Raw genomic sequence first — 24,973 nt, 5'->3', positions numbered from 1 at the left:
AAAAGTGTTTAATACAGTAACTTATAGTTTTGATTGCTACCATTAAACTGAATCCACTGTATTTTCTTATTATCCAGTGTGAGAAAAAATCCAGCAATATACTTACCTGCCAAAGTTGTGTAGGGGCTGTAAGTTAAGTTAATTGACAACTTGCTTTCCTATCTAATCCTTGACAGCAGATTTGGTTACAGTCCACTTGAGTGTTTGTTAGATTCATCAATATGGGAGCTCTCAATACTGATGCTCTATGATACGATTTAAAAGGTTTAGATTTAAATTGCACACTAAATGCAATTTTGTCTATTGATTTATGAGAAAGATTGTAGAATCATAAATTAAACTTGGTGCATGATCTTCTTGCATCTTAAGCAGAGTGCATTTTACTGTGATGGTGGGAATTGTTAGATTGAATTTCACGCAACAGTAGATGAGCTGCCTTCTAATGCAGGCTAATTGGGCTGCTCGCTCAGCAGAGGTCGACATGGTGCTTGAGTAATTTGGATACCACTATTTATAACTTTTTGGGAGATCTTTGTCACTGGCAAAGCTAGTTGGCCCTGCCTCTAGGAAAGTGGGGTTGAATAGTTAGTGTTGCTACAGGCGATCCTAGTGGGTTCCAGGATTTGGATTTTGCAATAATAAGGCAATGGGTGTGTCTCTTGGAGGGCAACCTAAAAGCAGTGAGTTCCCATATAGCTGCTCCTTGTCTGTTGATAGCCATCATGGGTTTGGGAGGTGCTGTAAATTGTGGTCCAAGCACAATAGTGTAGGTGGTATTCATTGCAGCTGTGATATGGCAGTGGTGGATGTTGTTTTGTTGGTGGGGTGTCACTAAACAGACTGCTTCTCCTAGGTGCAGAGCTGCTTTGGTTTTTTTTTTGGAGCTACAGTTGACTGTTAAGGGTGTCAGTAGGGAGTCCCCTGTCACAGGAAACCTGAACTCTGATTTAGTCATCGCTTCCTCATCTGGTTTCACCTATCACCTACTAATCTCGGCCTCACCCCTCCCTCCCACTTCTAGAAGTTATCTTCTCCTTTCTCTACTCTCAGTTCTGAAGCAGGGTCTTGACCAGAGTTGTCTTCTGTCCCTTTGTTGCCACAGAGTGCATTTCACTGTGACAGTGGGAATTGTTAGATTGAGTTTCATACAACAGTAAACGAGCTGCCTTCTGATGCAGGCCAATTAGGTTGCTCGCTCAATAGAGATCGACATTGTGCTTGAGTAATTTAACTCTTTTTTTTCCAGCAGTTTACTATTTTTTGTTCCTGGTTCCAGCAACTGTAGTCTCTTGTGTTCCTAAACTAGCCTAGCACAATATTTAGTCATGGCCCACCAAACCACTGTTTGAAATATCCCCACTAGAGTCTATTGTGCAAAGCAATTAAATCAGATTTTCAAGAAGTAATTTTGTAGCCTATTGTAGGGAAGTATATGATCATGCGCTTGAGTAGGAAGAATAAAAGCATAGGTTATTTTCTAAACAAGGAGAAAATTGAGCAATCAGAGGTGAAAAATGGATTTGGGAGTCCTCATCAAGATTAATTTGCACGTTGCATCCGTGAAGATCAGTGGTGACAAAGGGGCTTTGCAGCAAAAGTGAGTAATGACCAGAACTACATAATCATAGATCAGTCTCGTTCACAAATATTTTTCAATGGGGGGAAATTTGCTATACTGTACTTTATCTAGTTTGGCCTACATGTGATACCAGATCCACTTGAATACCCAGCTAGCCACTCATTTGTAATGTTGCTGCTATGTAAAAGAACAGCACCTAATGAAGCACCTAGCATTAGCAGATCAGGCAGATAGATCTTGGTCCAAAACATCAACTGCTTATTCTCTCCATAGATGCTGCTTGACTTGCTGAATTCCTCGTGTTTGGGATGATGCTGTATGCTATTCTCAGAGAGATTTTTAAACAAATGTATGACCTGTTGAATTAAGTTGAAACCATTGCTATTGTTCTGTAGTTTCATAAACCCTGCCAAGGGTGGCAATTTCTTTCCCTGAAGATCAGCAGTGACAAATGGTTTTGCAGTATAAGTGTATGTTGTTCAAGTTTTCCAGCATCTGCAGAATCTTTAGTTTAAGATCTTTAAACAGCTACCACACACTGTCCTGATGCTGGATTTTTTTTTTTTTTTTTTTTGCACCATTCTCTTTAAACTCATAGAGCAGAGGTTCCCAACTTTCCTTATACAATGAACTCCTACCATAAACCAAGGGGTCCGTGGACCCTAGGTTAGGACCCCTGCTTGAGAGATGGTTGTGCATAAAAATCCCAGGAGGGCAGCAGTTTCTGAGATGCTTTAACCACCCAGATTCACTGGCATGGCTAGCATTTATTTTCTCTCCTGAAATGAAGATGCATTTAAGAGTTAGTCACCTCTAACAGGCAAGTCATAGGTGGCTTACTTTACTAGTTATGTTTTCATTATCAGTCTGAATTTCCTGGTCACCGATTCTGATGTCGGTGTGTTGTTTACTACTGCCAAGATGAGGCCAAACTTGGATTGGAGGAGCAGCGCATTAAGAATGGGTAACTTCCAATCTAATGGCATGAATATCAATCTCTTCAACTTCTGGTCATTTGTTTTTCTTACCCCCCCCCCCCACCCCTCTCTTTTTCCATTTCACATTCTGGTTACCCTCTTGCATCCTTTGCTCACCTGCTCATCACCTCCCTCTGGTTTCCCTTTCTTCCATGATGTATTGTCCTCTCCTGTTAGATTCCTCCTTCAGCTCTTTACGTCTTGCACCTGTCCCCTCCCAGCTTGTACTACTTCCCCTTGCCCCACCTTGTTCTGGCTTCTGCCCCCTTTCCTTTCAATCCTGACTCTGGATCTCGACCAGAAAAATTGACTGTTTACTCCACTTCTGCAATAGTGCCTGATTTGCCGAGTTCTTCCAGTGTTTATGGGCTAAATTACATTCTAATCGAGGTGCTTTGCTGGTTGGGTGATTGTGGTGCTGCTATAGTAAATTGTTCTCAATTTGCTTGTGAACAGATCATTAGTTAGTGGTGCAAATGGCTGAATAAGTCAAGGTAAAGGGAGCCATTGAAGTGTGTTAATCACAGCATTTAATGTAGGATCAGATGGTGCTTAAAGTTCCCCAAAGTAGTTTCCATTGCACTTGTAATCCATCCAATAACATACTCAGCCCCAGTCATCCATGACTCCCTTAGCACTCTTGACCTTTGTCTTTTTTTTAAAAGCCCTTACTCATTGAGGCTTGGAAGAGTTTGTGCTCCAGATTATGCTTGCTTTTGGGAGATGTACCTCTCGCTGATCTTGGGTCCTAAGAACAGTTGTCATTTTCGATAACGTTGGGCCAGAAGGGCCAGTTACCATGCTGTAAATATAAATAAAATTTATAAGATGCAAACTCAACAACGCTGTATGTAAGCAGTGGACAGAAAGTAAGAGTCTAAACTGGGGGTTTGTAGGGAATGTGCTTGAGAACAAGCCCCGAAGCTGGCTTAAAACTAACTATGTATTGAGAACGGGGAGGGGACTGAACCTAGAAAACAAATAAATTGATTGCTTTTATTAAATTTTTTGGTTGATTGTGTTTTTTTTTAAAAATGTTATCTGCTTTTAAAATAAGTTTTACTGTTGCACTTTATATTAAAAGCTAAACAATAGTTGCTCTGTCAGAGAACTTACCTCACTCAGCAGGGTTTGGAGGGGGCCCTCTGGACAGCAAGTCCTGGCACACTGAGCAGCCAATTTTGGCAGACAACCTTCATTAAAGAAAAGTGAATGAATTCTAGTGTTTAAGATTTTGAAATTTTGTAGGAATGGACCTGCTTGGATGGGTGGAGTTTTAGCAGAAACCAGGGTATTAATACTATCCTCAGATTAACCATGTCATTTGTCACAATGTTAGCTGAACATAATAAATATGCCCCAGAATGGATGAAGCAATGTACCAGAGGAACTCAGTGAGTCAAACAGTATCTGTGGGAGGAACAGAAATGTCCAAGCATGAGGACTGAGAAGGGAGGAGATTGTGTAAAGAGCAGACATCCCACCTCTCCCGGAAGTTCCGGGAGTCTCCCGCATATTAGTAGCAGCTCCCTGACGCCCACAAATTATATACAATATCCTGGAAATGAGAGGGAGAGCAGGAGCAAGATCGGGAGCGGGAGCAAGAGCGAGCATCCTGATTGGTCTCTCTGTGCTAAGTAGACCTATCAGTTTTCTCTGTGGGCGGGCTTTACAGTAGACCTCTGTCTCTCCATCAGTTCAGTTTCGTGTCCTGCACTGCTGTGGCAAAGTGTTTCAAGAAAAGCAGGTATAAAACGCACTTCACCCCAGACTACACTTAAGTGTACCCCTGCCTAATAGGGGTCAAAAATAATGACAGTGTTGCTCGCTGCACTGTTTGCAACAGTGACTTTTCTATTGCCCGTGATGGGTTAGGACTGTAAAAGACATGTTGAGGTGAGTTTAACAGGTGTCATTCATTCATTAGCATAGCTAACATTATTTAAACTAGCTGGCTAGCTGCTAAGGAGCTACTGTATTGATCTATTTGTCAAATAAACTGTTGTGTTCTTTCATGATCAAATGTCCAGTATGCATGCGCCCTTGGAGGTCGATGGGGGTGTGGGGGTGCTATCTCCCTGAAATGAGTTTTTGCAGGGTGGGATGTCTGAAAGAGGACAAAGGGAGGGGTGAGACAAGAGGCTATTGGTGGACCGTGGGAGATATGATGAGCAGGTTGCAGTAGAGTGGAATTGGGAGAGAGTGGCAGGTGAATGGTAGATGAGGCTGGTGGTTGGATACAGCTGCTGGAGGGAGATGAGCAGGACTGCAAAGGCTACTAGTTTTGGAATCTGATAAGTAAAGACGGTGATAATAGGAACCATTAGGGGAGAAGTGATGGGTGGATGGAACTACCTAGAACTAGATGAAGGTGAGGAGGATAGGAGGAAGCCTGTGGGTAAACTGTGTGTTTGGTATGTGGATGGAACCAGGAAGGGGACAAAGGTGGCTAATTTGCTGGGGGAGGGGTGGATTTGTGTGGGGGTAAAGGTGACAAAAATGGGGGAGGGATCTGCAGGAGACTCCTAAGAAGGGATGAGGGATGGGAAGAACCTGCCATAGGGAAGGGTTTCCTAAAATTAGGAAACACATTGTTCGTGCCCAGCCGTATGGAGATAGACTTTACAGTTTTCTCACAGGTGTTTCTTGCCCTTCCCCTACCTGGTTCGAGTTATACTAGTTTTCTCCCCTCTCCACTTAAACTTGATTCAGAGTTTGGACCCAAAGCGTTGACAATTCATTTTGCCCCCTGAGATGCTGCTTGACTCACTGAGTTCATTGTTCATCGTGCCATAGTCCAGCATCTGCAATATCTTGAGTCTCAGAATGGGTTGAATTGTCTAGTGAGTGTGAAAGAGCAATCGTGACACTTCAACTCCTAGCAATGAAAGTTGCATAACAGTCTGACCTGGGTCCTGAAACTTGGAGCCCCTGAGCACTCCGAGCTTGTACTGTTTGCATGTGAGAAATTGTACAAGTCAATTCCCAAATGAATAAGGAGGTCAGTCGAAAATATGCAGTAGTAGTAAGCTGCATAGTTCAGTCCATTCAACAGCAATACCTTATGCAGTTACCTTTTTCTTTACTCTGGCTTCAGTTGGAAAGAGCCATGTGATCTGATTATGATTCTGGGTAATACCAAACAGTAGTGCATTCAATGCAAACCTCAGGAATTATAACACTGAGTACTGATTAGGTGGGCAGTCTGAAATTAATGTAACTAAGGGGCAGTGTTTGAATTAGTTAAAATTTTAAGCCAGTTTGGAGCTGATGTAACATTTTTGAATTGGATGTACCCCTAAACTAACAACTTTATATATTTAGTAACTAATTATGCTGTGATTATAACTCCCACAAACATGGGCACTGTTGATCTTGTTCATTGTCCATAATGTCCCAGAAAAGATCTCCTCCAACCAACTAGCTGTTGGCCCTCCCAACAGTTTTTTAAGATAATCCTAAATTACTGCTGTTATCAAATTGTGAATGTCACTAATTTTCAAACTGGTTTCATTAAGTCTTGTGCTTTGGGTCTCTAGTGGCTGGGCATTGCAGTACCATTTTAGTCTTTCTTTCTTTCTCCAGTAATTCCCAGTGTGTATTTCTCTGAAATTGTCCATATCTACCTGGAATGGTGAGCTGCACTTACTAAAGTATAGGGTGCTGGTACCTTGATCATCTGCACACAGCATAAGCGAGCCTTGTTCATTGCAAACAAAAACAAAGCTCTTTTTATGCCTGTATTTCATGTGTCAGGAGCAGAGTAAAGTAAACTGCACATTCCTTGCTAATTCTAGCCTCTTCCAGACCCAACCTCCCACTCAATCACAGATTTTATTTTTTCCTTAAGGAGTGCAAGATCTCAAATATCTTAGCGTAGGGTGTGCAAAAAGCAGTTTTAAATGATGAAGGAAAAATTTAGTGGTGGGAAGAAGCACTAATATTTCCAGCGGTTAACAGAAGTAATCTCACAAGTTTAACAATTCCATTTGGACTAATATGCGGTGAATCAGATTCTAGTATGAAAATGTTTGGAGAACCGATTTTCATTGCATAACTTTAAGATTCTTAAAGTGCAAAAGATTGGTAAGATTTATTGCTGGCAAGGTCAGCTATTAATGCTCTTGCAGGGGTGTTGAGCTGACATAAAATGCTTGAACTCTTCAGGCTGCTGTAGTGCTGTCATCCTTGTGGTGTGATGATCAGACTGTAACTGTAGTTTAATGCTAGTTTTGTATAGTTATCGTGACTTATGTACTTTCCTTTAGATGAACTGGTAAGCAGGCATACTCAGTTAATTTGTGGGATCTGAGGACTTGCATTCAAGGATTTCTCTGATATCCTTCCATTAGGAGAATGCGACTAGTTTAGATAGACATTTTGGTCAATGTGATCTGTCTGTTTCCATGCTGTACTCTGTGACTTGCTCACTGTTCTCCCTCCCCAGGAACACTGGCTTACACATTCTTTTTTTATTGATATTGCCACTTCTATGCCCTCCAGCCAGCCCTATTGTATTTTCCTACACTCTCGAACTTCACTATCAGCTATAATGCCAACATCATTATCGTTTGCAGACAGTCATAGCTCCTATATGGGACATTGTGATACAATGAAAATCAAGGAGACAATTGCTAAACCGTGCAAGATGCCACTAATCATAGCCCTCCAATCATTGAAGATCCATCAACCATTATACTTCGCAATCTCTGACTAAGCTTAATTTTTAATTCCTCTTTTCCTTGGTGTCCTGACCCTTTTTTTTTGTGTTGGTACTTAGATTTAAGCAAGGCATTGATAGTCTAGCACATCACTTGTCTAACATGTCGAAGTCCTGATTTGCTCACCAGTAATGTGGCGCCATCTGGCTTGTGAAAACCTGAGAAACAATGTACTACATCTGCTGATTTGCTAGTCCTCTCACTATAGCCAGAAGAGAGAGGGACACGATGATCGTTTGGAATATAGGATACATTTTGCCTGGGTCTGGCATTTTTTCCCATCCATTCTTGTCTTAAATAATTGTTTATTTCATGAGACATGCAAGCTACTCCTTTCATCTCAACATGGTTACAGTTTTGGCATCTAGGGTCTTCTACAAATTCTACAGCTAGTGCTCTGCCATTTGATTTTCTTTCCAAATCTCATTTGGAAATCTTGCAATTATGAATGTTGAGGTTCAATTTTTGCCCATCTTTAAGCCACATTTGTAGGTGTATTCCCACAAAGTCTTTATTCACTCAATGACCAAAGAAAGTAAAAGCACGGGTTGAAAAAAAAAGACCTTAAGACATGCCAGCCAGGTAAGACAAATAAAAGTGGGCTAAGTATAGAAAATCCAGAGGGATACTTTAGCAGTATGGATAGAAAGTTGGCTAAGTGACAGGAAATCAGAAGTAGTGGACAGTTCTGTTTTACTCTAGAAAGAAGCATACTGTTGTGTTCCCGTGTACATGGACCACTGCTTTTGATGTATATTAATGACAGGGCTACAAGGCGCTATTTCTGAATTTTCAGGGAAGGACAACATTTTTGAGGAAATCATTGCTCTGAAATGCAGTAGATACTATTTCCTGTCAGTTCATGTTCTGGGATAGGAAGTTAGGCCCAAGTCCACTCCTTGTGAAAACTCTAAGCCCAATCCCAATTCCAAAATTTCTTGGCCAAAAAGTTCTATTTTAAGTTCATCAGTCCACAGGACTTGTTTCCAAGATGCATCAGGCTTGTTCAGATGTTCCTTTGAACCTTTTGAATAGAACTTTTTGGCTGCAATGAGCAAAGGTATGTTTGGAGGAAAAAAAGGTGCATAATTTCATGAAAAGAACCCCTCTCCAATTGTTAAGCATGGGAGTGGATTGATCATGCTTTGGGCTTGTGTTGCAACCAGTGGCACATGGAACATTTATTGGTAGAAGGAAGAATGATTTCAATTAAATGCCAGCAAATTCTGGAAGCAAACATCACACCGTCTGTAAATACATACATGCATGAAAAAATGCCGAAGATGAAAAGAGGATGCCTCCTACAACAGGATAATGAACCTAAACACACCTCAAAATCCACAATCTACCTCGAGGCGCAAGCTGAAGGTTTTGCCATGGCCCTCACAGTCATGGCAAAACCATCCTGTGGACAGACCTCAAAAGAGTAGTGCGTGCAAGACAGCCTAAGAATAGAAACATAGAAAATAGGTGCAGGAGTAGGCCATTCGGCCCTTTGAGCCTGCACCGCCATTTATTATGATCATGGCTGATCATCCAACTCAGAACCCCGCCCCAGCCTTCCCTCCATACCCCCTGACCCCCGTAGCCACAAGGGCCATATCTAACTCCCTCTTAAATATAGCCAATGAACTGGCCTCAACTGTTTCCTGTGGCAGAGAATTCCACAGATTCACCACTCTCTGTGTGAGGAAGTTTTTCCTAATCTCGGTCCTAAAAGGCTTCCCCTCTATCAAACTGTGGCCCCTCGTTCTGGACTTCCCCAACATCGGGAACAATCTTCCTGCATCTAGCCTGTCCAATCCCTTTAGGATCTTATACGTTTCAATCAGATCCCCCCCCTCAATCTTCTAAATTCCAACGAGTACAAGCCCAGTTCATCCGGTCTTTCTTCATATGAAAGTCCTGCCATCCCAGGAATCAATCTGGTGAACCTTCTTTGTACTCAGAACTAGAAGCCTTTTACAAGGAAGAATGGGTGAAATCCTCCAAACAAGAATTGAAAGACTCTTAGCTGGCTACAGAAAGCATTTACAAGCTCTGATTCTTGCCAAAAGAGGTGTTACTAAGTACTGCCATGTGGGGTGCCTTAACTTTTGCTTCGGACCCTTTTCCTTTTTTGTTATTTTGAAACTGTAAAAGATGGAAGTAAAAATTTTCTTGCTTAAAACGTTAAAGAAATGTGTCATCTTTAACTTTATGCCTTTTGGAAATCAATTCACCTTTTACTTAGCTATTCCCAGTAACAGAAATTTTGACTGGGGTGCTCAAACTTTTGCATGCCACTGTACATCAGTTTTGCAATCCTGCCAACCCCTCGCATCCTTTTGCATTGCCCCACTACCCTATCAACAACGCCCCACTACCCTATCAACAACCTATTACCTCCAGCATTGAAAATATTCTGAACACTTTGTATTTACCAGTTTTCAGAACGAACATTTCAAATGCACAAATAAACTCTTCGCAAGCTTCCAACTGGGTACAGATATCAATTATAACCGATGTTTTGTTTTGCTATGGCAGAGTTTGTCATCAAAACATTGGTTATGATCTACATTTGGACCTGGCTAGAAGCCCGAGAGGAGTTTATTCATCATATATGCTGAGAAAGCACTGGATCCTTTTTCATTTCAAATACACTTCATCCTCTTGGGGGAAAAAAAAATTGTTTCATCTGTCTTTAATCAATGACTTGTTAATTTTAACATTGACTAATTTCCTTAGGATGGTAGCCTGGGCCTAGCTCTGCAACTGTTCGTCAGTGATCTACCTTTCTTCAGGAGTAGGATGTTTGTCTTTGGTTCCATTTCCAATCTCGGATTATGAAGCCATTGTGACTTGCATGTAGTAAACTGCGAAAAATAACTCTGGATTAAGCTAATTAGATGGTAGATTTTAGTGTTTTTTTTTTGTGAATGACTGTCTAACTGCCCATGTTCAGAATTACCATTGTAGAGTCCCCCACCATCAACACTCTAGGAGTATACTTCAGCCAAAAATAAATTTCTGAGCCAAACTTCTACAGTAGATGCAGGAGTCTCTTTGAGTTATGTGCCTTGTGTGGACTTGGTCTTTAAATTTCCAAGGCACATTAACAGTGCACTTAACAAGGAACAGTGCAGTTCCACCAATAATAAAGCAGCTTGCCACCATCCAGATCAAAGCCACTTGATTGGTGCCTATCCATCATCCTTTAACTCATTATCCATCATCCATCATCCTTATCCTTTATCCTTTCACTTGCAAACTTCCAGTTTGAATGTGTACTATTGACAATAATGTACTGCAGCAGACCTCCACTTCTTTCGAGAATACTTCCCAAGCTCTTAGTATCACCCAAAAGAAAGGAATCGGCAATAAAGATAGAAACAGCTAAGTTGCATACATTTCTAACTTAAATGATACTCATTAATGAAAGTTGAGTGATATACAGTAAATCATAGAGCTGTCTATTTTATTTTTTAATACTTTCAAAATTTTCAAAAGAAAACAAATCAACAAGAACATACCAGCTCAGATGTGTAAAAATGAAATAAGCAAAAAAAAAAGGACATAAAATTAGAGGGATGCCTATTGTAGAAAGTGCTCAAAAATACTAAACACTAAATCTCAAATGAGGGCTGTGAAAATCAGCTGGGGGGAAATTGCTCATCCACCCCCAGCCTCGTCCAGGTAGGCAAGAAATGGATCCCAGATAGCTGAAAATTTTTTAATTGAATTGGTTCTCAAGAACCTAAGTTTCTCCATCTGTATGACTGAAATCATATCAGCCATCCATCTCCGAAAGGAAGGGGGAGAAGGTGATTTCCATTCCCTCAAGATAAGTCTTTTGGCAACAATCATCCCCAGCATCAGAGACTGTTGTATGGCTGCAGGGAAACAAATAGTAGATTGCGAGCAGCCAGAGATGGTGAGACCAGCTTCCAAGGGGAAGGATCTTTTATAGGCCTTTGAGTACCAGTCAAATATTTTGGACCAAAATCCAGTCAGTAATGGGCAAAACCAAAAGGTGTGTGACAACGTGGCCTCCTCCTTCCCTTGGCATCTATCACACATTGGTGAGACAGGAGGGTAAATCCTGTGCAATCTAAGTTTAGAGTAGTGGAGACAATGAACAACTTTAAACTGGATCAGTTGGTGTCTGCTGTTAACAGAGCAAGCCTGTATCATAGACAAACTCTTGTCCCAAGCAGCTTCAGATAATTCAATGCCCAACTCCTCTCTCCAGCCATCTCTAATCTTCACATGCTACAGTGCAATCATCAAACAAACGTACAAACTTAGAAACGAAATGCTTGGAGTCAGGAGGGTTCTTTTAAAATATCAAAAAATGGTTCCCTGGAAGGATTTCAAAATTACAAATCTTAGATTGAATGTAGTGTCTAATTTGTAAGTAATGAAAAAAGTGTGAATGAGGCAGCTCAAATTTCTCTTTCAGCAGACTAAATGTTGCAAACCGTCCCTCTATGTAAAGGTCTTCAATAGAAACTAGACCTTTCTCCCTCCAAGCATGATAGGTTTTTTTTGGCGTGTGCCTGCGTGCGTGCAAGTCTGCGTGTGTGTCTGTGTGTGCGTGATGTCTTTTTCATGGCTTTTACAAGGCGCGGAGTGAGAGAGAGAGAGACTGTGTGGTGCACCACTCCTCACACAGACATTTTTCGCAGTATTTTCCCTTTATTTTACGAGGTCGAGTTGCAATCTTGACACTCAACCCAGCACGGATGGAAAGCATACTCCGGAGCGGACCCGACTAGTTTCAAACCCGGGAACCTCTGCTCCCAAGTCCGGCGCCGATGTCGTTGTGCCACCAGCCAGCCCTCGCATGGTAGATTTTATCTGACCATGAGGGTAGAAAGGAGTGATTGAAACAGATTGGTGTTTGTACGGAGGTCTCGGGTAAATTCAGAACACTGCTAATCTGATTTAGAATTCTGATGGAATTTTTCAAAACAGAACTCAAGCTTTTTGAAGTCCCAGGCTTTTCTAACTTAGCGAACAGCATGGCTAGCAAGGAGGAATTGACGACAGAGTTGGACTCCATACATAGCCACAAGGGAGTCCCAGGGGCTAGGTTATCCAGAGCCCCCTGTTGCCAAAACATTAAAGCCCTAGCATTGACAGCCCAATAATAGTGTCTATATACAGGGAATCCCAGCCCTCCTTCATACTTGGGCTTTTGTAAATGAATTTTTGAAATCCTGTGATTCTTATAATTCCAGATATAAGACAATTTTATGGAGTCCAATTCTTTAAAGAAGGCTGATGTAAGAAGAATGGGGAGATTTTGACAAAGATAGAGAAACCTAGCAAGGGAAACCATTTTAATTGAATTTATACGACCAATCATGGACAGAGGTAGGGTTTTTTTCCAACTTTCTATATTCTGTTTAAGTTTTGAAATAAACTCCGAAGTTTAATTTAAATATTAATTTAGGATCTTTGGGGATTGCCAAGCCAAGGTAAGTAAAGTGATCTTTAACTACTTTGAACAGGACACTTTCCAAAAAAACTCTGCGTGTAGTCGTTGGAGAGGGCACAAAGTCACTTTTTGTCCAATTGATTGAGTATCCCAATAGTCTGCCAAAAGAGGTGATTAAATCTAGAAGAAGAGGGACTGACTTTTCTGACTTTTGTAAGTAGAGTATCACATCGTCGGCATATAAATTAATAAGTGTTTCAATACCTCCCACTTTCAAACCCAGAATATTTGGATGACTTCTTATTTTTAGGGCAAGGGGTTCTACCGCGACAGCAAAAAGGGCCAGCGAGAAAAGGCAACCCTGCTGAACTGAACGGTGTAGGGGAAACAGAGTTGAATCATCACCATTGGTTATAATAGAACATATTGGGCTGGCATATATCAGTTTTACCCAGGATACAAATGACCCAAACCTGTACAGTGACTGGAACATGTAAGGCCACTCAAACTGGTCAAAAGCCTTCTGTGCATCAAGGGATAAAATTGCTGCCCCATTAGCTTTCCCATGGTCAGCATACATAGTATTAAGGAGGCATTTGACATTGGAAAAAGAGAACCTACCCGGGATAAATCCTGTCTGATCAGAATGAATGATAGATGACAAATGCTTATTTAGTCAGTTAGCCAGCATTTTAGTAATTACCTTTCTATTGAAATTCTGGAGTGCAATGGGCCTATAGCTGGCCAGGTCTGTTTCCTCTTTACCCTTCTTTAGAATGAGGGAAATGTTAGCCTTGTACAATGCTTTATCTCTCTTAGAGCAAGATATCATTCTGAGGAGAAGTGTAGCAAGGATATCACAAAGTTTCTTATAAAATTCACAGCCAAATTCATCTGGTCCAGCTGCCTTGCCAGACAGAAATGATTTAATGGAAGAAGTTATTTCTTCCAATGTGAAGTCAGAATCTAGGTCCTCCCCAGCAGCGTCACTAAGTTTTGGCATTACAAGAGAATCAAAGAAGTCATTCAAATCAGATTGAGTGTCACTGCATTTAGAAGTGTAGAGTTCACTGTAAAGTTCTTTAAAACAGTCATTTATCTCCTTGGGGTTAGTTAACAGGGTACCCGCCCTTGATCTAATGCAATGAATTGACCTTAGGGCCTGGGCGCCCCTAAGCTGCCGCGCCAGGAGACCCCCCAGGCTTGTCCCCCCATTTTGAAATGCATTTGTCTTAATTTTAAGAGGAGGTTATTTATTTGACTACCCAAGATACAATTGTACTGATATTTAAGCTTCTTTATTTTATTATAACCTTCAGAGAATTTCGAAGCCTGGTATGTCACTTCAAGGGTTGGGAGAGTATTCTCAATCTCTAATAATTGCCCTTCTCTCTCCCTCTTAGCAGTGGATTCATATGAAATTATATACCCACGAATTACAACTTTTAATGTCTCCCAGAGTGTGGAATCTGACACCTCGCCATTATCATTAATTTTTATAAAATCTTTTAATTTGGTGGTGATATATTCTATAAATTTCTTGTCAGCAAGTAGGAAGGGGTTAAAACATTAGGAATAGATTCGTTTGGAAAGGGAGAGATTTAGGGACATTGTCAAGGGGCTATGGTCAGAAATTAATCTATTATGATATTTTGTATTGGTAACACGAGATATTAAATGAGAGTCAACCAAAAAATAGTCTATTCTACTATAAGATTTGTGAACATGAGAATAATAAAATAGTCCTTGTCGGTGGGATGTTGAACTTGCCAGATATCTACTACGTTCCTAGATTTAATCAAATTATTTAGGACCTGCACTGACACGATATTTGAGGGCGGGCAGGAGGGCAATCTATCTAAATATGGATCTAGGTAACAATTCAAGTCACCGCCAATTATTATATTTGAATTACTAGCATCCGGAAGTAAATCAAAAACTTTCCTAAAAAAATTTGGCTCATCTGTATTTGGACCAAAAATATTAAGGAGGGTTAGCGGAAACGAATTAATGGTGCAAGAGATCATAATAAACCTGCCGAGAGGATCTGTGGTCATGGAAGTCGGTTGAAATGGAATATTTTTCCTAAAGCGGATAGCTACACCACGGGCATGAAAAGTAAATAGTGACTGGTAAACCTGCGATATCCAGCTAGACCTCAATCTGCGTTGCTGAGTTACTTTAATATGGGTTTCCTGTAGAAATATCACATCTGCAGATAGAGATTTGAGATGTCTAAAATCTTTATCTCTTTTAACAACATGACCAAGGCCCTTAACATTCCACGAGACTATTGTAATATCTTTACCCCCCCCCCTCCCGCTGCGTTCTACCGCAAGGCCTTTGCATATGAGAATAAAAAAGAGATTATTAGAGTTGAGCACAAACATAGTAAACAATGCAAAATGGCTGGCAGCCTCAAAAACACAACATACACAAAAAAAAAAACATGTCTGAGCCATAAACAAGAAGAACACACACCCTAACCCACCCCCTCTTCATGTCTCCCTAAACCAGACACACAGTTCCCCATTTCCATCCCAAAGGGAGCTGCTGGGCAGGTAACTAACATTACACAATTATCACAAACCCCCTCTCTGAGAATATTTATAACACAGACTATATAATACCATTAAACAAATGCTATTAGGGCTGGGGAGAGTTAGCCAATGTCCGCACCTGAAGCTGGACATTCATGACACCAACTCAAATTTAACCATTATAATAACAGAAATATTTAGAACATTCTCTGCAATTAAATCCCAGTGTGGCATACAGCATTGTAAAACTACATATAACAAGCAGGTCCCAACATCGAAACTGGCACAAGTATAAGCTGAATAAATAGTGTCAATATATCTACTCCCTTTTGCGTGCATTATTCCTTTCCAAGAATTGTGCTGCTTCTGTTGGGTTGTCGTATACTATAGGAGCTCTTTCATCTTGATGATAAATATAGATCCTTGAAAGTGATGGATATGTGCCAAGATGGTGCGTGGCTTAGTGCCAGCAGCCGGCTTTGACTGGAGAGCGCGATGCGCACGATCGACTTTAACCGGGTACGAGAAATGCTGTTCCCCAAGCAACTTGGGAATCAGTCTGGAAACAAATTCAGTAGGTTTACGATCTTCCTCGTCCTCTTGTATCCCTACAATCTTAATGTTATGTCTCCGGGAACGAGCCTCTAAGTCATGCACTTTATCTTCAAGCTGGCTATTTTGTCTCATTAGCTCTGAATACTTAGTTTCAAGCTCTTGCTTGCGTGCTTCAAGGTCGCTAGTGGTTAGTTCTTGATTAGCCACACGGGCTTGTAAGTCGGCCTGTGAGGCCACAAGCGTCTGAAACTTGGTCTCAAAAACATCAAAGTGGTCGTTAATGTCGTGCAGAACTGACTCAGAAATCTCCTGACCTAATTCCTTGCACATGGCGTAAGTTTTATCCGGCAGTATCTCAGACACGGAGAAGTTGTTTACAGACCCGTTGTTAAACACTACGGTAGTTTGGCAGTCGGCGGTCTTGGCTTTATTTGCCTTTGGCATTGTCAAACTTTTCCAGACACTTAGTTTAGACGTACACTGTTGGCCTATGAATGAATAAAACACAGTATAATAGTAATTTTATCGAGGCCTCGGAGAGGAGCACAGACCAAACACGTCTAATCCATACGCATGCACACTGGCGCCCCAGAGCTGTGTATTTTAAATGTGCAGGGAATACATACATAGACTGTAGCAATCGAAGTTTACTTACTACCACTTTGCACTAATTGGGGTTGTTCACTAAATATTGGGGAGATGACAGTCATAGGGATATCTGTTAAGATTTTAATGAAGCAAGCACGTTCTCTGTCTAACCCTTTTTGTCTAAAAACTGACTTTTGGTTGCTGTTCTTGTGCTTTCATTGGGCTTGGTTATAGTACATAAACAAATATTTGTGAACATGGTCAAACCATGTTTGGAGACACTGTACGTGCTGCTTTTGCTCTCTCATGTAGGCTCACGAGGCAATTAGAATCAATATGATCCGCAGTGGTTGGTGATGCTGTACTTTTGCCACAAATCATATAAGATGGTTAGTTTAACTAAAATTAGGGCTACATTGGGCTGTGTATATGAATCTCTACAAATGCAGTCCAACAAGGCTTTCTTGAACTTTTTTTTTGCTTTTTTTGGGCTTGCTTTCCTCCGGTCTCTATTCTGCAGGCATACAGAGAGTCTTGATGTATTATTGTAAAAGCTCTGTATGCTACTAGCCAGGTTTTGAAGAGTATTCTGTGGAATTTATAGAATGATAAAATCTTATAGTGCCTGAAATTTATATAATCCTATGCTGGCTCATTAAAGCAACTAGCCAGTTAATCTTGAGCCCCTGCTGCAACTTAATATTCCTTTAAACTGTATTGAATAACTTTTCACTATTCGTAGTGCAATGCATTCCAGTGTGCAGAGTAAGTTCACTTTTCATTAGATTCCATTGCTAATCATCTGAAATAATTCAATATATCACTTCTGGAACCAGAGGAGCCAACACACTTGACCACTGTTACACCATCATTAAGATCACATACCGTGCCATCCCCTTGGGAAAGTCCGATCATCTGGCTGTACTTCTACTCCCAGCCCTCAGGCAGAGACTGAAGACCGCAGCGTCAGTGGTGACGACCAAGCAAGTATGGTCAAGAGAGGAGGAGGAGCATTTGCGGGACTGCTTTCAGTCAGTGTTCAGGAATTCATCTTCGAATCTGAATGATTATGCCACAGTTATCACAGACTTCATCAAGACCTGTATGGCTGAGTGTCTGCCTTCAAGAATATACCGGGCACACACAAGCCAAAAGCTGTGGATGAACCAGGAGATTTGTAATCTGCTGATGGTTAGATCTGTGGCATTCAAGACTGGTGATCTAGAAATATAAAACTCCAGATACAATATATGGAAGGTTATTTTAAGAGCAAAAAAATAATTTTGAGTGAAGTTAGAGACAGAATCAGATGCACATCAGCTTTGGCAGGGTTTGCAGGCCATTGCTTCCTATAATGTGAAACCCAGCATTTTGAGTAGCTGTGATGCTCCACTCCCAGATGAGCTCAATGCTTTTTATGCACACTTTGATAGTGAGGAAGTCTAGGACCAGCATCGGAATAGAAGGACATTACTTTAGAACTGAGATGAGGATTACTTTAGAACTGAGATGAGGTGGAATTTCTTTACCCAGAAGGTGGCGAATCTGTGGAGTTCATTGCCAGAAATGGCTGTAGAGGCCAAGTCATTGGGTATATTTAAAGTGGAGATGTTATCATTTATAAGATCTTTATAGGAACAGAATTATGCCATTTGGTTCATTAAATCTGCTCTGCTATTTCATCATGGTTGATCCCTTTCTCCTCTCAACACCAATCTCCTGCAATCCCCTGTATCACTTCATGCCCTAACCAATCAAAAATCTATCAGCCTCTGCTTTAAATATACATAAGATCTGCCCTCCACAACTGTGACAACAAATTCCACAGATTCACCACACTCTGGCTAAAGAAATTCCTCCTCAGCTGTGTTCTAAAAGGACACCCCTCTTCTGGGGCTGTATCCTCTGGTCTTAAACTCTTGTACTGTAGTTAACATCCTTTCCACATCCACTCTATCAAGGCCTTTCAACATTCGATAGGTTTCAATGAGGTCACCCTTCATTCTTTTGAATTACAGTGAATACAGGCCCAGAGCCATCAAACACTCTTCTTACGAAGGCTGGTTCATCCTGGATCATTTTTGTGAACATCCTTTGAGCCCTCTCTATTTTGGTTCTTGATTAGTGAGGGTGCCTAAGGTTACGGGGAAAGGGCAGGAGATGGGTTTGGGAAGGATCATAAGTCAGCCATGATTGAATGGGGTTTAGACCCAATGGGCCGAATAGCTCAATTCTGCTCCTATTGTCTAAGTCGGCTTATGAACTTGTATTCCCCTTTTCTATCAAGATCACTTGAGGTCTTTTTCTGGTATCTTTACCCATTGTTCATAGCATCTCCTCCATGCCATCTTCCTCCAGTTTGTACTTTGTCTTCCTTTGGTCTTTCTAGTTCTGTGACTAAATCATTAGATTTTCTTTCTGTTAGTAGTTGAGTGATGTTGGGTAAAGGATACCACTTTTACAGTGTTCACTTGAGAAGGGGATCCCAACCATATTAGAATAGACCATTTGAGTTTGTAATGAGTGGCAATGAGAGAACCAGATTCTCTTGGAGAATAACTTCAGGTCACAGCCTGGAGAATTTTTGTTGTGGTTCCAAAAGATAATTCATAGAGAATATAAGTCACAGTTTGCAAGTTTAAGGTAAAGGCATCCGTTAGTCTTGCGAGACCATGGATCTGCGCCTGGAAAGTCTTCACTCTCCAGGGCGCAGGCTTGGGCACGGTTGTATGGAAGACCAGCAGTTGCCCATGCTGTAAGTCTCTCCTCTCCACAACACCAATGTTGTCCAAGGGAAGGGCATTAGGACCCATACAGCTTGGCACCAGTGTTGTCGCAGAGCAATGTGTGATTAAGTGCCTTGCTCAAGTTCCCTCGGCTGGGGCTGGAACTCACGACCTTCAGGCCGCTAGTCCAATGCCTTAACCACTTGGCCACGTGCCCACACTTGTTTATGTACAGCTTAAACAGTAGTAAATGAGTTTTTAAGCTATCTGGTTAATAGTCATGCTGAACAACATGGGGAGATCCTGTTTAGAGGGAGTGAGCTGTCTATGGTAGGCTTGCTCTTGTGATTACTTGATTTTTGTTCCCATGAGTTAGCATAACTCTCAAATTTGTATAACTGTTATACAATTTGGCAGATGATGAACTTTTGCCCCTCTTAGTTTTAGTTTGTCAGATCTTTGCTGAATTCCAAAAGCCTTTTTATCACGGTTTCTCTCTAAGGTTTTTGGTTCAAAATTATCTCGCTGAAATACCACAGAAGCAGTGGAGAGTATCTAAATGCATTTCAATTCAATTCTATCAAATTCTTGCTTCAAAACCCATTATGATCAATTAATTTAGAGGGTGTGTATAGCCAAGAAACTAGCCTGCAGATTAGGCAATGATCCCTGACTGTAGATACCTTAACAAAAAATTTGGCCAAATAGTATTCAAGATTCTAACAAAATTAGTTTTAGTTAAGTTGTGAATAAAAGGCTATGAAGGAATTTGAATAAAATGTTAAGTTTTTAAATTGTGAATATTGGGCAAATGCTGCTAATGAGTGAATAGAACTTGTTACAGGTTGAAATAAGAGCAGTAGAGTTTTTGGTGAGCTATGTTTTTGTGAGTCTAGGGTATTAACTACAGAGGAGTTAGCCTAATATTAGAAGTAAGAAAAATGCTAGACACATGCAAGTGATAACAAGGCATCTAATATCAGGATTGGGAAGATTCAAATTGTACACAGATTGCAGAGCAACTCAGACAGGTCGTGCAGCCCACTACACCTGCTCAGATTATGAGGTCAGTCTAACCAGTCCCATCTGCCTCAAAATGCCTCAAGAAAAATTAGGTTCAAAAAAAAAACAAACACAGCAGATAAGTTGTGGATATGATGTATTTGGTCTTAGGAAGTTATTTTTGTGTACCAAATGAGATTAAAAGCAGGAGGGGTTCAGTAAATTTTCTTTTTTTTAGACAAAACTGGGATAAAGTGAAATGTGGGTGACGTACAGATATTACAGATAGGAAATAGAGAATAAAAATATAGTTTGAGGGCCGAAATTAGTGGAGTGCATTAGTGGGTGGTACAGAGGACCCCATCTATTCACATTATATATAAATGATTTGGATGAGGGGATCTTGTATAATGTATCTGTCTGCTTATGGTAAACGATGGGTGGCAGTATGGGTTGAGGTAAATGTAATTACAAGAGGCTTAGAGCGCAAGATAAAGGTGTCTTACTGGAATTGTACAGGGCACTGATTAAACTATACTTAGTATATTGGTTGTCCCTTTTTGCCTTTGGAAAGATACAATTACAACAGTTAAATTTTGCAGACCTTTAGATGGAGAATATAGATTTGGTAATTTGGATTGAATTTATAGAAGATTTAAACTGTTTAGAACTGGTAGGGAGCTAAGATTGTTGGTAAATATCTATAGTTTGTGTTGTCCAAGACAATGAATTTAGCTTCCCAGGTTTAGTTTGGATATTGCACTTCCTAAACAGAAGTATCATGAAGTTGTGTATTACTTGGTTGGTAACATCATTAGCATGATACTGGATGGGAAAGGGGCAGGAGATGGTATAGATTCTGGGCAATCTTTACTATCTTAAGGTTAAAGATAACAAAGGGAGCGTCCATGACTAAAGACCCTCACCATTTATTACTGCTATCAGTGAGGAGGTTTGGGAGCCGAAAGCCCCATACTCAGTGATTCTGAAACAGCTCCTTTCATTTCTGTCAGATTTCTGCATGGTCCATGAACCCATGTGCAGTACCACACTATTCCCCATTTTTGTTTTGCACTATTAATTTATTTTGTAACTTGTAGTAGTTGTACATTCTTGCACAGTGCTACTTCCACAAACCAAATTTCACGTTATGTAAGACAGTGATGATAAACCTGATCTTGATTCTGGATGTGGGAAACGGTGGAAGTATTTGGGGCGAGAGCCCCTTTCTTTATTTTTTATCTAATGGGCAGCTAGAAGCTTGGCAGCGTCAGGCTTGCAGACTAAATAGAGTTACTACCAGTCACTGAAATTACCTACCTGCTCAAAAGATCTTGCCATCACATAGAAGAAATTTCTGGACAAATAATCACCATATGATTGGGATCCTTGGTTCTATAGGCCCTAGTCAGAGAAAGTATCAAGTCCTATCTAGCTTCAACTTCCATTAAAATATTGTACATTTCTAAGAAATCACCTATCATTGTAAATTTGAGTATAGAAACATTTTGAAAGGAGAAATCTGGTAAAGTTGGGTTGCTTTAGGGCAATGGGTTCAGATTTATTTATTGCACGTGCGTTGAAACATACAACCAACAGACCTAAGGATGTGCTGGGGGCAGCCCACAAGTGTCAGCGCACATTCCAGTGCCAACATAGTGCCCACAATGTTCAGCAGAATGCAACAACAAGCACCTTTCCCACACACTCACATAGACAAGCCTCCAGCCGCAGGGCAGGCTGCTGTCAGGCCTCCAGCTCTTTGTTCTGGACTCAGACTCAGAAATATTGGACCTCCAGCGCTAGTTCCTGGTCCAGACCCACAAGAATCAGGTCTCTTGGGCCTCTGATTACCCCAGGGTTCACTGATCATGGGGCTTTGATCTTTGGGATTCAACTGCTGTGGTTTCCTCCCACAATCCAAAGATGTAGGGGTTGGTAGGTTAACTTCTCCTGTGATTAGGCTGGGGTTAAGTAGGTGGGTTGCTGGGCAGTGCAGAAGGGCCTGTTCTGCACTGCATCTCTAAGTTATAAAAAAATAATAATTTCCGGACTCGCGGATCACAGGCCTCTGACTACCTTGGGACTCATTGGTCATGTGACTTTGATCTTAGGGCCTCAACATCCAGACTTGCACAAACTTCCGACCCCAGTGTCCTGGCCCATCGTGGGCTCTTGTGCCTTCTACACGCACAGACCTCTAACTCAGGACTCACCAATCTGGGGAATGCTGGACTACTACCATCGAGCTGGAGGTACAGAAGCCTTTGGTCATGCACCACCAGGCTCAGGGGCAATCATTACCCTACAGCCATCAGGCTCCTGAACTGATATGGATAACTTCATTCACTGCAAATTTGAACTGATTCTGTGACCTACAGATTTTTAAGTATTCTTTACAACTCCTGTTCTCAGTATTACTTTTTATTTGCACAGTTTGCCTTGTTTTGAACACTGTATAGTTTTTTGTAAATGTCTGCAAGAAAATGAATCTCAAAGTAGTATATGGTAGCATATGTGTACTTCGGTAATAAAATTACTTTATTAGTAAGTGGATGAGGGATTAGGAAAATTTTCATATCAGAGGACAAAGGCATTGGTAAGAAATAGAAAATCAGAAATATGTGGAAAAATTATAGATTTTTCCTCTGCCATTTTGTCTATCTGCCCTTGCATGTGGAGATAGGAGAAATTATATTTAATTATAAAGAAATGGCAGCGGAATTAAACAAAAAAAAATATCTGTCACCGTGGAAGAAAACCTCCATAAAGTAATGAAGTACTAGATGTCTTAAATGAGCACAAACTAATTAGTATTAGGTTATAAATAAAGGATAAATTAATGGACCCAAGAGGTAATTAACTTGCAACCCAGGACTTTGAAGGTGGTGGTTCTGGAAATAGTGGATGCATGGGTTGTTATCTTTCCAAGTTCCACAGAACCTGGAACATTTCATACAGATTGAAGGAAGCATAAATAAAAGTTACCTCACTATTTGAAACAAGAGAAAATCTGCAGATGCTGGAAATCCAAGCAACACACAAAATGCTGGAGGAACTCGGCAGGCCAGGCAGTATCTATGGAAAAGACTGTCGATGTTTCGGGTCAAGACCCTTCAGCAGGACTTGGGGTGGGGGGGAGGTGGTGAAGAAAAAGAGCCACTATTTTAAGAAGGGAGGGAGCAAATGTAGAACTTTTGATGAGATTAGGCTATAATTCTAATAAGAAAGTGTTAGAAAGTTACTTGAAAATACTCTTGGGATTGGTGAAGTTGAATTTGGTTTGGCAAAGCTGTTGGAAATTTTTTGAGATTGTAACTAGCAGAATAGATGAGGGCGACCCAGTTGTTGGTGACTTTAGACATTCTGAAAGTCATTAAAGTTGGGGTGATAGACTAGAGTATACCTGATTGGTTAAGGGACAAAAAACTGGATAGGAGTCAGTTCTTGGCTTCAGCTATTCATGGTACTTATCAGTAATTTGAATGAGGAATCAACAGAATATTTTGAAGCCTGTTGATGACACTAAACTGAGTGGGGTTGTGAGGAGAATGTAGAGTGAGTGGGCAAAAACATGGCTAGTATGGTATCAAGTTGGTAAGTATGAAGAAGTAGAAAAAAACTGAAGCATATTAATAGTTTTAGATATTAATAGGGAAACATTAAGCATACAGGTATATCAATCAGGCAGAAAATGGCATGCATGTTGGCCTTTGTAAAAAGGGTTTGAATATGGATGTAAGGATGTCTTGGTCTAGTTGTACCAGGCCCTGGTGAGACCACACCTAGAACATTGTGTATGGTTTTGGTCTCCCTATCTAGGAAACAATATTCCGTCACAGAGAGAGAACATTGAGGTTAACTAGACTAATTCTTCAGATAGCAAGAATTATATGAGGAAAGATGATGTTGCTTAGTTTTTTTTGCTTGTTCAGAAAACTCAGGTAACTTAATTGAAACATAAGCATCTCAAACGTAGCGCAAAAAAAGTTCTGAAGGTCTGGCAGCGTTTATGGAGAGGAATAAGCAGTCGATGTTTCAGACAGACATTTCATCAGGACTAGAAAGGAAGGGAAAGAAGTCGGAATAAGAAGGTGGTGGGGAGGGAAGGAGTACAGACTGACAGGTAGGTGACAAATGAAGTCTAATGAGGGGGAGAGTGGAGAACAAAGTGATAAGCTTGGTGGTGATGGCTGGAAAAGGTAAATGACTGAAGAAAAAGATATCAGAAGACTATGTAGACTGATATCAGGAGGAAGTTTTCACTTGGCTGGACCTTGGCACCTCTATCATGCATCCTGAGATAAGACATTTAGTACAACTGTGGGAAGAAATTTCATGAAAAGGGTGGTGAATCTGTGAAATTTTTCTTTACAAATTTGTTGAATGGCTTCTTTTTGCTTCTTATTTTATTTAGAAATGCAACCCCTTTTATGTTGTAAGGGGTAGTTATTTTGGTGCTCCTCGCTTAGCAGTGTTTCACTGGTGTATCAAGGTTTTATGAGGGCTATTAAATAAACCCTCATTAATATATTAGATTTATGCAGACTGTCATGGTTTAAAAATAGTCACCATTTCTAGTTATAAGCACAAACAGGGCAATAAATAACTGTCTCTGGCAATGACATCTGTTCTCCATGAATAAATAAGACAGCTTTGTTCTTGCACCACAAAACTAAACTATACACAATGAGAAAAGAAGCCACTTTAGCCCAGCTGGTCTGTTCTGTGGTTCTTCCATGAGCCTTATGTGTACTCTGGGATTTTACCATATTGTTTAATACTTTTCAACTGAAAGCATTTTCAATTTTTGCGGCAAACACTACTTTCTCATTTGAAATGAGTAGCTGCCTGTTACTTAAT

The 24,973-nt window shown here is 40.7% G+C and overlaps 1 protein-coding gene across 1 annotated transcript in view; it reads left to right on the top strand.

The window, feature by feature from the left end:
* Positions 1-24,973, top strand: part of chsy1 (chondroitin sulfate synthase 1) — a 58,150-nt gene that overhangs the window by 8,823 nt on the left and 24,354 nt on the right. The gene's annotated exons all lie outside the window — the stretch shown is intronic.

This window comes from Mobula birostris, chromosome 14 (genome assembly GCF_030028105.1).
Source record: "Mobula birostris isolate sMobBir1 chromosome 14, sMobBir1.hap1, whole genome shotgun sequence".
In the NCBI taxonomy this organism is placed as follows: Eukaryota; Metazoa; Chordata; class Chondrichthyes; order Myliobatiformes; family Myliobatidae; genus Mobula; species Mobula birostris.
This window is presented reverse-complemented; position numbering and strand designations above follow the sequence as displayed.